The sequence below is a fragment of the Ursus maritimus genome, unplaced genomic scaffold (assembly GCF_017311325.1).
Source record: "Ursus maritimus isolate PB19 unplaced genomic scaffold, ASM1731132v1 scaffold_12, whole genome shotgun sequence".
Taxonomy (NCBI): Eukaryota; Metazoa; Chordata; class Mammalia; order Carnivora; family Ursidae; genus Ursus; species Ursus maritimus.
Window position 1 is genome coordinate 48747141 of NW_024423564.1, and position 14131 is coordinate 48761271.

Sequence of the window (14131 nt, forward strand, 5' to 3'; positions counted from 1 at the left end):
TGGCTCTTTTGGGCCTAAGGGTAGAGGGGGCTGCCAAATTGTCAGTGCAAAATTGAGAGAAGTGGAAAGTAGGGTTTTATGCCAGTTGCTAATGTCTGATTTATAAATAGTTTTCGGCTAATGGTATTATTAAACTGGGGCTTCTCCAAAACCATTATGAGGATGATCTTCTAGTCTAGAATTTCTCCCTCTCAAACAAAAACAGGAGAGGAGATGGAGAATATATAAATTCCAGTGGCATTTCCTGCGAGATCTTTTAGGAAATCTGGCGTTTTCTGTTGATGTGTATCTCCTGAAAGGCTCTACGTGCCGCATTGTTCTGTTTACCCACTGAATTGGGCTCCTGTTCTCCCTTTGACTTCGGCATCAGAGAGCTGTTCTACTCTACGTTCAGAGTGAAAGAGAGGAAAGTAAAAGTGCAATGTGAGGAGAACAGCCGGAGTTCAGGATTCGGCGAGGGGTGAGGGGCTGGAGTTGCACAGCATCGTCTTTCTTCTTGACGGGCTCTTTCTGTCAGCTCCGGGGATGATAGGTTCACATAAAATTAATTTTCATCTTTTAAAAAATGAAATCCATCCAAAGAGAGATTGTGGTTTAGCGAAAAGGATGACTGTGGTTTTTTTGGTTTAGAATCATATGAGGCAGTCCTGTATAAAGTTAGCCTACATCTATGTCAAAAAAAAAAAAAAAAAAGAAATAAAGAAAAAGGAAAAGCTAAACTAACCCCATATCAGCAACAGACTCTCCTTCGCAGAGCTCACACGTGTGGTAGAGGCCCATGAAAGCTCCGAAAGGAGGACCTGCTGCTCCAGGGCCCAGTGTCCCCTTTCCACTGCCTGAGGGTGTCGATGATCATAATTTGTGAAGGGGGCTTTTCGGTTCTCTGGATGCTTTTTAGTTTTCCTTCTAGTACTTCCTTCTGTTGCCGTAGTGCTGGCCTCCCCCGCTACTGTGTCAGCTCCATGAGGATAGGCTTTTGGTCCGCTGCTCTGTCCCCAGTACCTAGAGGGTTACCTAGCACCTTGACGTGCTCCATCCACAGTGGGTGAACGAATGCTGCTGAGGGCAGGTACCTTCTGGACCTGACTAGGTCTTTGCAGTCAACTGTGTACGATAGGGATCCGTGTCAGACATGGGCCTGCCGCAGGCAGGGGGGTGTCATGTTAGCCATTCCTGGCCTGGTCTTTGAGCAGGATTCCTTTGCCCTTATGTGCTCTCTGATAGTATGCGTGATGGTTTAGAGCTCAGGCTTGCAGTCTGAATCACCTGGGCAAGTCACCTGACTTCTTAGAGTCTCTGCCTATTTGCAGCATAGAGATGATAACAACCATATTTCGACAAATTCAAGTTGCCCTCAGTTTTGGGACGTGCCATTATTCTGTATGCCAATAAGAAAATACTGCTGTTGATTCAACTATAACCCACGGCCACCCTCATCACCCTTGAAACTTTATTAGTTTCCTGTGGCTGCCATAATAGAGCTTAAAATAGCACACATGTGTTATCTCACGGTTCTGTGGGTCAAAAGTTGGCATGGGTCTGGCTGGTTGCCGTGGGTTTTACAAGTCCTAGATCTTATGGGAGGCTCTGGGAAGAATCCATCTGTAGGGTCATTGAGATGATTGGTAGAATCCAGTTCCTTCCAGTTGTCGGACTGAGGTCTCTGTCTCCTTGCTGGTCATCAGCTGGGGGCCGCTGTCAGCTCTTAGAGACCTGTCTGTAGTCCTTGTACGTGGACCTCACTTCTCAGAGCCAGCAATAGCATGACAAGTCCTCATGCCTGGAATCTCTTTAAGGTGTCCTTCTGCTTCCTCTTTGCCTCCAGCCAGAGAAAGTTCTGTTTTGAAGGGATCATTTGATTCATTTGGGCCCACTGGGATAATCCAGACTATGCGTGCGCACCTCCCCCCATATTAAGGTCTGTAACCTTAATTATAGTTGTGAAGTCTCTTTTGCCATGTAATATAGTCACAGGTTCCAGGGATTAGGACATAGGCATCTTTGGGCGACCATTCTGCCTACTCACAGAGTCATCCCAGTATCAGGGATGTAAACAGAATATGCTTCTTAGAATTGATGAAATACTGTCTTTAGCTTAGGAATAAAGGAGCTGCTGATGAATAGAAACATTCAGTGTGTTAACAGTAAGTGCTCAGGTATTCAGGAGTGTTGTTATAATTAATATTAGGATCCTACTGCATGCATTAAACCTATCATCTTTAATTTCAGTTGAAGTTATTCACAGTTAAGTGCATTTGGGTCTGATTGGGAGAAAACAGAGTTCCAGCAGTTAATTTGACGACGATGATGTGCTAGGAGCTTTGCATACGCTTATTCTCACCTCGCGGTAGTCTTCTGAGGTGCGTGATACTGGCTTCATTTCCAGGTTGAGGAAGCAAGTTCGGAGAGGTTGAATACTGCGTAAGAGCTAGTAGGAAGTGGTGGTGGCATCTTGCTTTGAAGCCAGGCTGTCTGACTCTGAAGTCAGTGCTCTCCATGGCGCCATGTTACCTGTCCCATAGTCCCTGGTGGTACCGTGTGGAAAGTGCAACAGTGAGAGGGGACCATCAGGTTTATGGGATGGAGGAAGAAACATTGTCCTGTGACATGTCTGTCTTGTACTCATGTTTCTTTGCTATTAATGGTTTAGATCATTGAGGTCCTGTCTCTTCATCCTTTTTTCAGTTTTTAATACGTACACAAGTGATCCTTTTCCATTCAATAGGTATCTGTCAGTTACCTACCCCGGGGGTACAGCTATGAGCAATACTGTGATTTATAATGAAAAGTATATATATGGTTCATGCCTTTCCGGGCACCAAGTTCCTAAAACTCTTGGAATTTTTTTAAGTGGTGAGAGTGCTAAACCTTGTTATGTTGTGTTATGTTAATATTGTTATGTTAATGAGGTGACTTTTGAGCCCCACCTAAGGATGGGAGCTGGTTACCAGGGGAACTAACCTCACTTGTAGAAAATTGGAACTTTCAGTCCCGCCCCTCTGACCTCCCAGGAGGGGAGAAGAGCTGGAGTTTGAATCAGTGACCACTGGTTAGTAATTTAATCAATTGTGTCTGTGTAATGACACCTCCATAAAAGCCGCAGTGGAGGAGGTTAGGATAGTTTCTGGTAGGCGGACACCTGGAGATGCAGGGAGCGGAGCTCCTCTGGGAAGCTCAGCGCCCTTCCCCACACCTTGCCCGATGCATCTCTTACATCGGGCTGTTCCTGAGCCGTAGCCTGTTCCAATAAACCCGGAATCTAGTAAGTACAGTGAGTTGAGTTCTTTGAGCACCCTCACGAAGGAGTCAAACACAAGGAAGGTGTCGTGGAGACCTCGGCTCTGTAGCCTGGGTTTCAGAAGTACAGGTGATCTGTGGACTTGAGGCTTGGGTCTGAAGGGGCCGGGCCTGGTGGGGTGGTCTTGTAGGACTGAACCCTTAATCTGTGGAATTGGATGCTATCTCTAGCTACCCAGTGTCAGAGCTGAGTTGAGTTGTGGGACACCCAGCTGGTGTGGAGAATTTGTGGCGTGGCTCCCCTCTCTCTCCTTATCAACTGGAATTGGGGACCAGAACCCTTTTACATACTGTGCATGGTGTTTAAAGGGAGGAGAGTTTAGCATTGGGGCATTTCTGCTTTTTAAACTATTTAAAGTGTAACCAGGACAAAGGGGAAAAGAGAAAAGGTGGAGAGTGATTGAGCAGAACTGGAGCATAAGTAGTAGCTACCTGAATTCAGTAAACTACTCTAAGATCATTATCTCTAGAATTTTCCCAAGATGTATCTGCAGGTTGTCTATCTTGGGCTCTTGAAATTTACATAGACGTTGAAAACCATTATTCTTGTCTCCCCCTCAACACCTGCTCTTCTTCCTGCCTTCTCTAACTCGGGTCAAAACTTCTCCGCCCAGGATGCCAGGCTCCGAACCAGGACACCTGGAACCCCTCTCTCCTCCTCACCTGCCTGCAGCTCGGATACTCCTGGCCCCCACCCGTGCCTGCCACATCTGCCTTCTGACCAGCCCACAGCCTGCTCCTTACGGCACTGCCTCTCACCTGGGCGGTTGCCATGGCTTCCAAACCGCCCTCAACCCTTCCTGCCGCCCCCAGGGTGATTTTCCTAAAACTTCATTCTGAATATGGCACTTCCTATCTCGCAGTCCCCCTGAGGCATCCCAGGCTAGTGGTTGTGGGTTCATGGTGTCCAGGTTCAAGGCTTGGCTGTGCTTCTTGCAGGCCCTGGAATCTTAGAAGAGTTGTTTATTTGCTGTGTGTCTCTCCCCATCTCTAAAATGGGACTGATACTAGCACCTACCACACAGATAGGTTGTGGGGTGAAGTGAGTTAATATGTGTGGAGCAGAAAGCCCTCAGTGAACATTGTTAGCCGCCAGTGTTTGATGGCAGGACTGGAGCTCACCTTCCCTGCTGCTCCCCGCTCCCGTCCCAGGGCCCTGCAGCTCAGGGTCTGCCGGCAGAGCTCTTCACTGAGGAGCTGCAGCTGGGGAAGTACCCACATGAAGAGCACATATTTAGACATCTGCATAGCACTTTGACAGGCATTTTACGTCTCTTGAATCTAATACAAAATTGGACCTGCATTTTATATTTCATTTTTCTAGCAGTTCATTTTTAGTGCATTTTATCCAAGTATGGGTCCATGATGGATTGGAAATAAAACCAAAAAGCTGATCTCTCTGCACAGATGGTTTGAGAAGCATGTCTGTGTTCCCACAGGCCCTGTGCAGTTGATCCCCTCACACGGCCAGGTTACCCGTACTCACTGTGGAGCGTTAAATCGCTCTGAGTGGCTTCCCATTGTTCCTCGGCCAGCAGTGTATCACACATTTCTCAAGTGTCATTCTCCGGGGACATAAGGATGAAGAAGGTACTGCTTCTCCTTTTGAAAAAGTTTCCCTCAAACTACTCAGTAAATTCCTGCCTGTCTTTTGAAATCTAGCATAATTTCATTGTTTCACCCATTAAGAAAACGTTTATTACATACCAGCAGTTTATGAGGCATTTGCTATACTCTCTTCCTGCCCTCGAGGACCATAAGCTACTGGGGGCAGTAGACACAGAAGAAATAGCTAACAGCCCTCGGGTAGGAGTGTTCCATAGCAACGCGAGTTAAGTGTGGAAGGACAGAGCAGTGTAAGGGGGCATGGGGAAGTCAGAATGGTGTCACAGTTAAAGTAGCTGCATTGTCATCGAAAGGTGAAGACACAGGTCTTGAGGTCAAGTCCAGGGCCAAAGCCTAGCTCTGCCACTCACCAATCATGTGACTTTGAGTGACTACCTCTCTTAGTCTGTTCAGCTTGCTGTCACAATACCACGGACAAGGTGGCTTATCAGACAAACATATTCCTCTCAGTTCTGAAGGCTGGGAAGGCCAAGATTAAGACGCTGGCCTTAGTGTTCAGTGTCTGATGAGCGCCTGCTTCCTGGTTCATAGATGGCCGTCTTCTCACTGACTCCTCACGAGACGGGAGGCGGGGAGCTCTCTGTTAGGAGAGCATGAATCCCATTCCTGAAGCCTCCACCCTTGTGACCCAGTCACCTCCCAAAGGCCCCACCTCCAATGACCATTGCATTGGGTTTAGGATCTCAGTGTGAGTTTTGAGGGGACACACACATTCAGACCATAACATGCTCTGAATTTCAGATTCCCCCTCTATAAAGTGAGGGCAGCAGTCCCTGTCTACCTCACAAGGGTGTTTTGAGGCTCCCCTGAAGTTCTCGTATATGTGGTGTGCTTAGGAGAGCTGCCGTAGACAGCTTCATAAATGTTAGATGCTATTACTCTTGCTGTTGCCTTTTTGCTCTCTTCTCTGCCTGCCTCTCGGGACATATTTAAATTTTTTCTTGTCTGGATTTCCAGAGGTATACTGTTAAATAATTACAACGTTGAATTATGCAGCTTTACCTGCCAGAGACAGGCAGTCAGTGTCCGGTGTACAGAAGACTCAATGTTTAGAGAATTTACATTGTATTAGAATCTAATTTTGAGCATGTCTTTTCAAAAGGCTTTGTAAAGAGTCTGATTGTTATGGACTGATGTGTCTCCTCCAAAATCCAGGTGTTGAAATCCTAACCCCCAAAATAATGGTGTTAGGAGGTGAGGCCTTTGGGAAGTGATTAGGTCATGGGGGCAGAGCTCTCATGAGTAAGACGAGGTGTCTTGCCTGCCACCATGTGAGGACACAATGAGAGATGGCCATTTTTGAACCTCACTGAATGCACTGGCAACCTTGACCTTGGACTTCCAGCCTCCGTAACACTGCGAAGTAAATGTTTGTTGTTTAAGCCACACAGTCTGTGGTATTTTTGTTACAACAGCCCAAATGGACTAATACACTGGTCAAACATTAATTCCCTCTTTATAGGCGGGGAAACTGAGGCTCTTTCTATAATGTTGCTATTACTTGCCCTAGGTCATGGAGCTAGCTAAGGGCGGAGGTGAGATGAGAACCCCACGCCTCTTGTTTCCCTGCTTTGTGCAGCCTTGTCAAATCTACCCTGCGAGCTGGGGGTCTGTCTGGGTGCTGGCCAGGGTCAGAACTGCTTCTCACCTGGCCCCACCTGTACCAGTTTGGCTGAGTGGGCAGGATCCAGGCCCAGAGAACCTCAAGACACCCTCCCTCCCCACCTGCCTGCAGGGCTGCTGCCCCACTGGTATTTATGGGTCATACTCTCCACGGTGAGAGCACAACTGGAAACCTGGGGTGGAGGGGGGGGACAGAGGTCATCTGAGCTGGAGGCAGAAAACTGCGGGAGGATGGAAGCAGGAGCGGGGGGCGTGCCTAGGAGTGAGTAATTTGTGAGGAAGGCCATAGAGCTAAGCCGAGGAGGAGGAGCCCAGCGGAGTCAGGCGGTTGGAGACTTAGGAAAGGTCTAGGAAGGATATTCAAAAGGCAATGAAGCCAATAATTTTGACTATTTCCCCTCTCTGCAAACATCTTAATGTACTTTTCTTCCCACTCTCTTTGAAGGGGGTACCCTTCACACTCTGCTCGGGAATATATTCTGTGCTCTAATCTCTTAGACTGGGTTGTAATCTTTTTATGGAGGCAGGGCAAGGGGATGAAGTCACACCAAGTTCTGACCTTGAACTTTTATCTTAAGAAAAGTTTAAAATTTAGGATTTTAGCTTATCTTTAAATAGTATTATCTTTTTTTCTCTCTCTCTTTTGTTAGAAAAAAAGAAAAAAAATTCTCAGAGGGAACAGGATCTGGTGGCTTCGGCAGCCTTGATAGAGAAGAGAGCAGGGTGGTGACTTGTGAACTTGTTTGCACGTTAGAATCAGCTGTGGAGTGATTTTGACAATCATGAAGCCCTGGCTGCACCCAGCCCCCGAGGTCAGCCCGTCTGGCCTGGGCCCCGGAGGGCGGTGGAAAGCTCCCAGGTGGGTCCAGGCCACAGTCAAGGGTGGGGAGCACCAGAAGGATGGCCTTCTCACTGCCTGAGTTAACAGTCTGCAGGGCGGATAATTGACACTGTGGGGAAGTCGTGATGCGGCCGCCTGTGAGTCTTAAGAGACTCTGGCTCATTGTCCTCATCTCATTATGGGGTTTGGGAGCAGCCCTTGCACACACATCCTCTCTGTGCGTCCCCTTCCTCGAAACACACTGAGCTCTCCACGCTTGAGCTATCTAAGCCATCCCTTAAAAAACAAAAATCTCTTCCTACATATGAAGAAATTATTGGTGTATTCTGTTAGGTAAAAATAACAAGGACTGTCCTCGGAGGGTGAGTGTCACTGTTCCCATTTTGACGGTCACCCACAGGGTAACAGCACAGTAACTCTGGGAACAAGGTGCACTGGTGCCAAAGGGGTCCTGACCAAGGCCGTTCTATCTCTCTGGCAGGTCACATCACCTCATGGCAGTTTTCTTGAGAAGGCTGAAACCTGGCATTCTGTGACATCAGTGCACGCCCAGGCTCACCGTATGGAGCCTAAGAGCAAGTAGTTGTTTTTGAGGGGCATACATAGGCTCTTGAATTGACTAGAAATGGCTTTAGTGGTCAGCATAAGTTTTGTTTTATGTCCAAGTAGCACATTTTTATCAGGGAAAGGAAAAATGGTGAAGGAAGGTTACCTATAAAATTTACATTCATAGAAATGATTTGTGGGTTTGTTTTGCAAGATACAAACACAGTTTTGTTGTGTTTAGATGGTTGGGATTGAATGTCCATTCCACATAGAAATCCATAGATTTTCCCCATTTGCTCTGGAGAGCTAGAAGCCTTCTGTATGGTTAACACTTTCCAGAAGTAACTGAAACTGGAGGTCCCTCAAGAACTTTTATGGTCTTAAACTGAACAAAAATGAAAAATGAAATTTCAAGAGTACATCTCGGTTTTAAGACTAATTTCACTTTTTATAACTTTGATGATGGAAAGGAAAGGAGAGGAACTTTTCTGTGCCAGCTCTTGACCAGGCATTACAAGCTATAAAATATAATTAGTTCATTTTATGGAAGAGAAAACTACGACTCAGAAAGGTTCAGTAACTTGCCCAAGGCTGCACAGCCCGAATTCACACCTGTGCCTGCTCGACCATACCATGCTGTCCTTTACTATTAAAAAAAAAAAAAAAACGCACATAACTCGATAAGTGTTCATTTTCTGATACCTTTAAGAGACCTTTATTGTTCACAGAAGATTGTCCTGATAAGCATAGAAATCATAAAAGCACATGAAAGCATTGTAAGACCAGGGGCTTGCAGATCCAGCATCTACGTGAAGGACGGAAAGTCCAGAGGGGAGAGAGTGGAACTACTTCTTGGCAGGTACCGTGTTTATAAAAAGCCTAGCAATTACTCACACAAATTTGTTTTTAAACTGGCTCATAACAGCTGCAAAGACAGGAATTATCAGTTCCCAACTCAATTGTCTTTTTATCATTTGTGACTTGCCCTTGTTACAGGTGGAGCTTCCTAGGTAGGAACAGTTTTGCTGATTGTTAATACGCCTTTGGTTGACGATTGCACTGAACGTAGTGTTTTGGTAATTTTACCAGAAAAAACAATGCCAAGGGAGTTTAGAGTAAATGTTGGAAAAGTGACAAAATTAAAGGGTTGGCATTCTCTGGGATTTCAGGAAGGGCTCAGGGCTGGCAGTCTGCAAAGCGTGCCAGAGGACAAATCTGGAACCTGTGTTTGCTAAGCAAGTACAATTTTTTTTTTTTAACTTGGCTTGCGTGTTTTTGCTATATTTCCTGCAGGTGTTTTGAAATTTAGACCTTATAAGGTGAGACAGTGTTCATTGTGCACATTGAAAAGAGGGGTCCTGTACTGGCAGAGGGCAGGAGCCTGACCGGTGGATCCCAGTCCCGGCTCTGCCACTTGCTACTGTGTGACCTTGAACAAGTTATTTAACCTTTCACTGCCTCGGTTTACTCTTCTGGAAAATGGAGCCACTTCTTGCTGGAGCTACCGTGAGGCATAAGGCAGTTGATACATATAAAGAGCTGAGAACTGGGCCTGGGCACTGAGTTAATTAGAAGCCCAGTAAATGTTTGCCATTGTTATTGTAATTAATTGGAGTTTAATTAACGTAATTGGATGGGCTGATGGAGCCGCTGGCGAGGAGCTCCCCGAGCCAGCCTTCTGCAGATTCTGGCAGCGTAAGTAATTCTGTCCAGCTCCAGGATTTGAGGTGTGCGGTTTTTTTGTTTTGTTTTGTTTTGTTTTGCTTTGCTTTGTTTTGTTTTGTTTTAATCCTCATGGTACTCCAAATTTCTATTTCTACAATCTGGAATAGTGGAAAGATCATTGAACTGTTCGGTGTTTTTTTAAACGTGTTAGTGTTCTAGCTGTACTTTCAAAATGTGATAGGTGTGTCATCTGCAGAAAGTAGTTGCTCAGTGGGTAGAGCTGGACCCAGGAAGGGGTCAGGAGCTTTGTGAGGAGACCGCCTCGCCCCGGGGGGGCTGTGGGAGGGGCCTTGTGCCCGGGCGCGGACTGATGCCCAAGCATCTGATCTCTGAGGAGCCAGCCCACCCCCCAAAATCACAGTGAACAATGTAGTTTTCATTCTGTGGTGAAAAGAACTGTATCAGTTTTCTGTAGGAATCTATTTTTTTCTCCCCCTAAAGTCCAGCACATTTGTCATGTAGATCCTTAGGTGAGGAACCCTGGGGGGTGGGGGGCGGGACTCCTTAGTATCTTCAGCAGTTATTCCTAGGGAATATTTGGAGAGATTGTTCTCGTGGCCGTTTCTTATTTTAACCCTTGAAATGATTAGAAGGATGCCGTTTCATTCTTACTCAGTGATTGTGTTCCTACAGGAAATAATAAAGTCCAAGTGCATTATTCTCCTGATCTAATTTGATACAGGGCCAGTGTGGAAGTCCTAGGAAAGAAGCGTGGGTAGTCAGAAGCGTGCCCTCTGGAGTTCGAGGTGCAGAATCAGGGGGTGTTAGAGCTGAAAGGGGCCACTGCGATCGTGGAGTCCAACTTGTGCCTTTTACAGATCAGGAAACCGAAGCCCAGAGATTTGCCTGAGTTCCTAGGACTAATAGTGGCATCCCTGGGACTCCTGATTCCAGGTCCAGCTACACCCTTGACATAAAGGGTGGACTGTAGAGCAGCTCTGTGCAGTAGAACTTTCCACAGCGATGGACACGTTCAGTCCAGCTACATGCGGCTCTCGAGCACTTGGAATGTGACTAGTGCAACTGAGCACTTGGATTTTTTGCTTTATTTGATTTTAATTAAAATTAAAATTGCTATAGCCACATGTGGCTCCTGGCTGTCATTGTGGCCAGGCCGGCTTTGGAGACATTTAGGAGGAGAAAAAGGCCTCTCTTCCCCTTCTGCCTCATTCTCACCAGGTGAGATGCCCTCTTTTCTAATGGTTCAGGTACATCTGTCCTTGTGCCAAACCAGGAGAATCACTCTGGGCTGACCACCCCACTTTGTGGATGAAAGGTGGCTCCCCTGTAAAATGAGAGGGTTGTACTTCGATCTCTCTCTCTGTGTCCTCGGTAGGACTGCAGACCTGGTTCTTGCCACTGAGCAGCCATGCAAACTTTAGCAGGGCATTTAGCCCACCTGTGCCTCAGTTTCTTCATCTGTTACCTGAAGTAGTTGCCACCTGTTCTGTACCTTCCCCCTTCCCCCCGACCCCCCCTGATATTGAGTGAGGCTCAAATTAGAAAATCAGTGAGAGGAAATCCCTTTGCTGCCTCCTCCTCCTCTTCTTCCTGCTTAATAGTCTTTGGTGTCTGGAAGTATTTTTAGTTTTGATGTGAGTCGTAGGTGGGTTTTCTTTAAGATGCTACAGTTGGTGAACTTCTGTGTCAAGGTGAACCTTATTGTCAGAGTAGAGACAGTACTAACTCACAGCCCGTATGAAACATGAGCTGGAAGACTCGGTACCGATGACAGATGACAGATTTGATCACTGGTGCTAGTTTTTCCTAATCTTGCTTAACTAGGCCTTCCCTCATCCATCCCTCCAAAGTCTGCTGTTTGCTCTGAGAAACCAAAGCAGATCCCCTCTCTTGAGAACTGTGGCTTTTCTTCCTTTTGCTCCTTTTTTCACATCAGCCTATAGAAGTCCCGTGTGGAAAATGAGGTCCCATGCATTCTGCAGTGAATAACCCCCCTCAAGAATTGTCTCCCTAGTTATCACGTCTACATCAGTGGTTCTCAAACTTTGTTCCCACGCAGTGATTCTCCACTACCATGCCTCCAGCTCTCTGGTGGGCCTTGACTGTTTTCAGAAGCGTGTCACTAAATTTTGATGAAGGCATAAAGTCTATTTCTGCTGTGACAAAATAAGTAGGTCTTCTGACCTCATGTGGGTGGGTGCCGCCTGCTCTGGGCGGCAGACTGTGCCGTGAAGCGGGGGCCAACGAAGGATGCCTACGGTCGGGAGGAGTTTGCTCCCAAGCGTATAAAATAGCCAGGGGGGGTCAACGGTATGGTCCTGAGGGTCACCCTGGAGGGTGACCTGGTGTGAGGTAACTTAGCTGAAGACACCGCTCAGAACCCCTGGAGGCATTATCTTACTGCGGCAGGATCTGCCTTTTAACCGTGGTTGAACGCTGTAGTGTTGCATCTTTTAGATTTTTCAGTGGTGCCACCAGAAGTTGGCACTTCTGTAACTGTCCCAAAGACCACAGTTTCCTGCCTCTGCGGCCCCTTGGGATGGCCGCAGGGATGAGGCAGGACCCGGAGGGGACGTGGGGTGTCGCCAGCCCAGCACCGTCAGTTACAGGTTTTACCTTTGTTCCAAAGGATTCCTCTGCTTATAAAGAAAAAAAAAAGTTGAAAACCACTACCCTAGAGCAGTGGTTCTCAAATTTCAGTGAGCACCTCATGTGGGTGGGTTTGTTAAAGAGCTACCTGGAGGCTTTGTTAAAACAGAAATTGCTGGGCCCACCCCTGGGGGAGTCAGTGTTGAGACTTGAAAAATTGTGTATCTAACTAGTTGCCAGGTGATGCTGATGCTGGTGGGCTGGGAACACTTTGAAAACAGAACCACCGATTCTAGAGAACACAGATAATAATATTCAGTCCCTATTGTGTGTCAGGTTCAGTGTTAGGTGTGATAAATTCAGTCTCACTTGAAGCTGAAGACATGGATTACTATCCTCGTTACAAAGGAGAAGATGCAGGCAAGAAGGTTGCTGGAGAAAGTAATGCCATTGTGTTGATTGATTCCACCAGGCATTCAGTCTGCCTTCAGTGGGGACAGGATTTCTCCCGTAGGCCCTGTCCCCGTCACGGGCCCACAGCCCTGAACCGGCTTTCTCAGTTTCCTTCCACTCTCTCCCTGCTCTGTTGCTTGCCAAGGCCAGCCCTTCCTCCTGGAATCTGTCGTGTCCTGCTGCCTGGATTCCTTCCCCATCAGTTGTCTCCTCTCCCACTTGCATTTTTGCTTCTCTCCTGTCTCATTCAAGTAACAATTTTGGGTAAGCTTACCATGTAGCAGAAACTTTTTTTTCTCTTCCAACAGATGTGTTCAGGCCTGCCAGCTCTGCTCATAGTTAGGATAATTACACTCCTGCAATGTGTCTGACTTGGGCTAAGAACTTGCATCTATTACCACTGACCCCTTGTGGGTTCTTGGGTAAGCTCCCTACATTCTCTAAGCATCTGTGAAAAGGGAACATAACCTCATAAGAGTGTTGTGAGGATAAAAAGTAAAACCATATATGGTCAACACTTCACATGGGGCCTGGCATGTAGTAAGTGCTCAGTGTAGTTATGGTTCAAGAAGCTGACCTAGGAAGGGAAGGAGAAAAAAACCATTCTCACTGCTATTCCCTCCACCATCTCCTGCATTCAATCCTTAAGGGTGCCATTCTCTCACCTCTTTTACTGAATCACCTTCTAGATAGTGCTTCTCAACCTTTAGTCGTTATGACCCCATAAGGAGAAAAATTAAGTGTCATTAATTACCTTAAATTTAACTTAAATTTTTCCCTAGTGAGATCAATATAAAGTGAGATGAGGAGTAAGATTTTATTGGGTAGGGTCAAGCGTTGGAGGGCCATAAACTATTGTAATATCTAAGAATTTTTTTTATTTCCCTCCCCCAAGAACCAATTTCCACCCCCTAGAGTAGGGAGTGGGCAGTAACTCTCCAGATGAGTGCCTGCTTTAGAACCCTAATAGTCTAACATTTGGGAAATCCACTGATTCTGCCGGACGTGTCTGTCATTTTTGGTCCCTCCTCGTACCTCTGGTGGACAGTATCCCGTCCTCTGCTGCTGCTCTTCTCATGGCGCCTTCTGTATCCGCTTCTCTGGCCCACTCAGCCACGCAGCCGGCACTGAGCACATCCGAGACATCCAGGACAGGACCGTGTCTTGGGGGAGAGAGACACCCCTCACTCTACTACAGCAGGACCCAGACCAAAGAGTGGTGGGCGGAAGGAGCAGGGTCTAGTGGGAGTCTGGGAAAGGAGAGGGGAGAGGTGAGTGTGTGGTGGGGCAGAAGAAGGTAGCAGGCTGGACTGGCCCAGGGGGACGGTGATGGAACCAGAGCTTCCAACGTACCACTTTGAGCCCTGTTCTCCCCCATGGTAGTTTTGTTTTTCCATAATCTTAACAGGTGACCTTAGAAATAGTAAGTGCCACAAGTGCCACTCTTTGAGAAGTTTGCTTCTGGGGAAG

The 14131-nt window shown here is 46.9% G+C and overlaps 1 protein-coding gene across 8 annotated transcripts in view; it reads left to right on the forward strand.

The window, feature by feature from the left end:
- GNG12 (G protein subunit gamma 12) overlaps positions 1-14131 on the forward strand; it is a 182673-nt gene that overhangs the window by 62452 nt on the left and 106090 nt on the right. The window contains exon 1 of one of the 8 annotated variants that reach the window (XM_040627150.1): positions 7943-7966. The exons of 6 other annotated variants lie outside the window; for them this stretch is intronic. The gene's annotated coding sequence lies outside the window, so the exon portion shown is untranslated. Of the gene's footprint in view, positions 1-7942; positions 7967-8768; positions 8793-14131 lie in introns of those variants that run through there. One more of the 8 variants, XM_040627148.1, reaches the window with a different exon arrangement.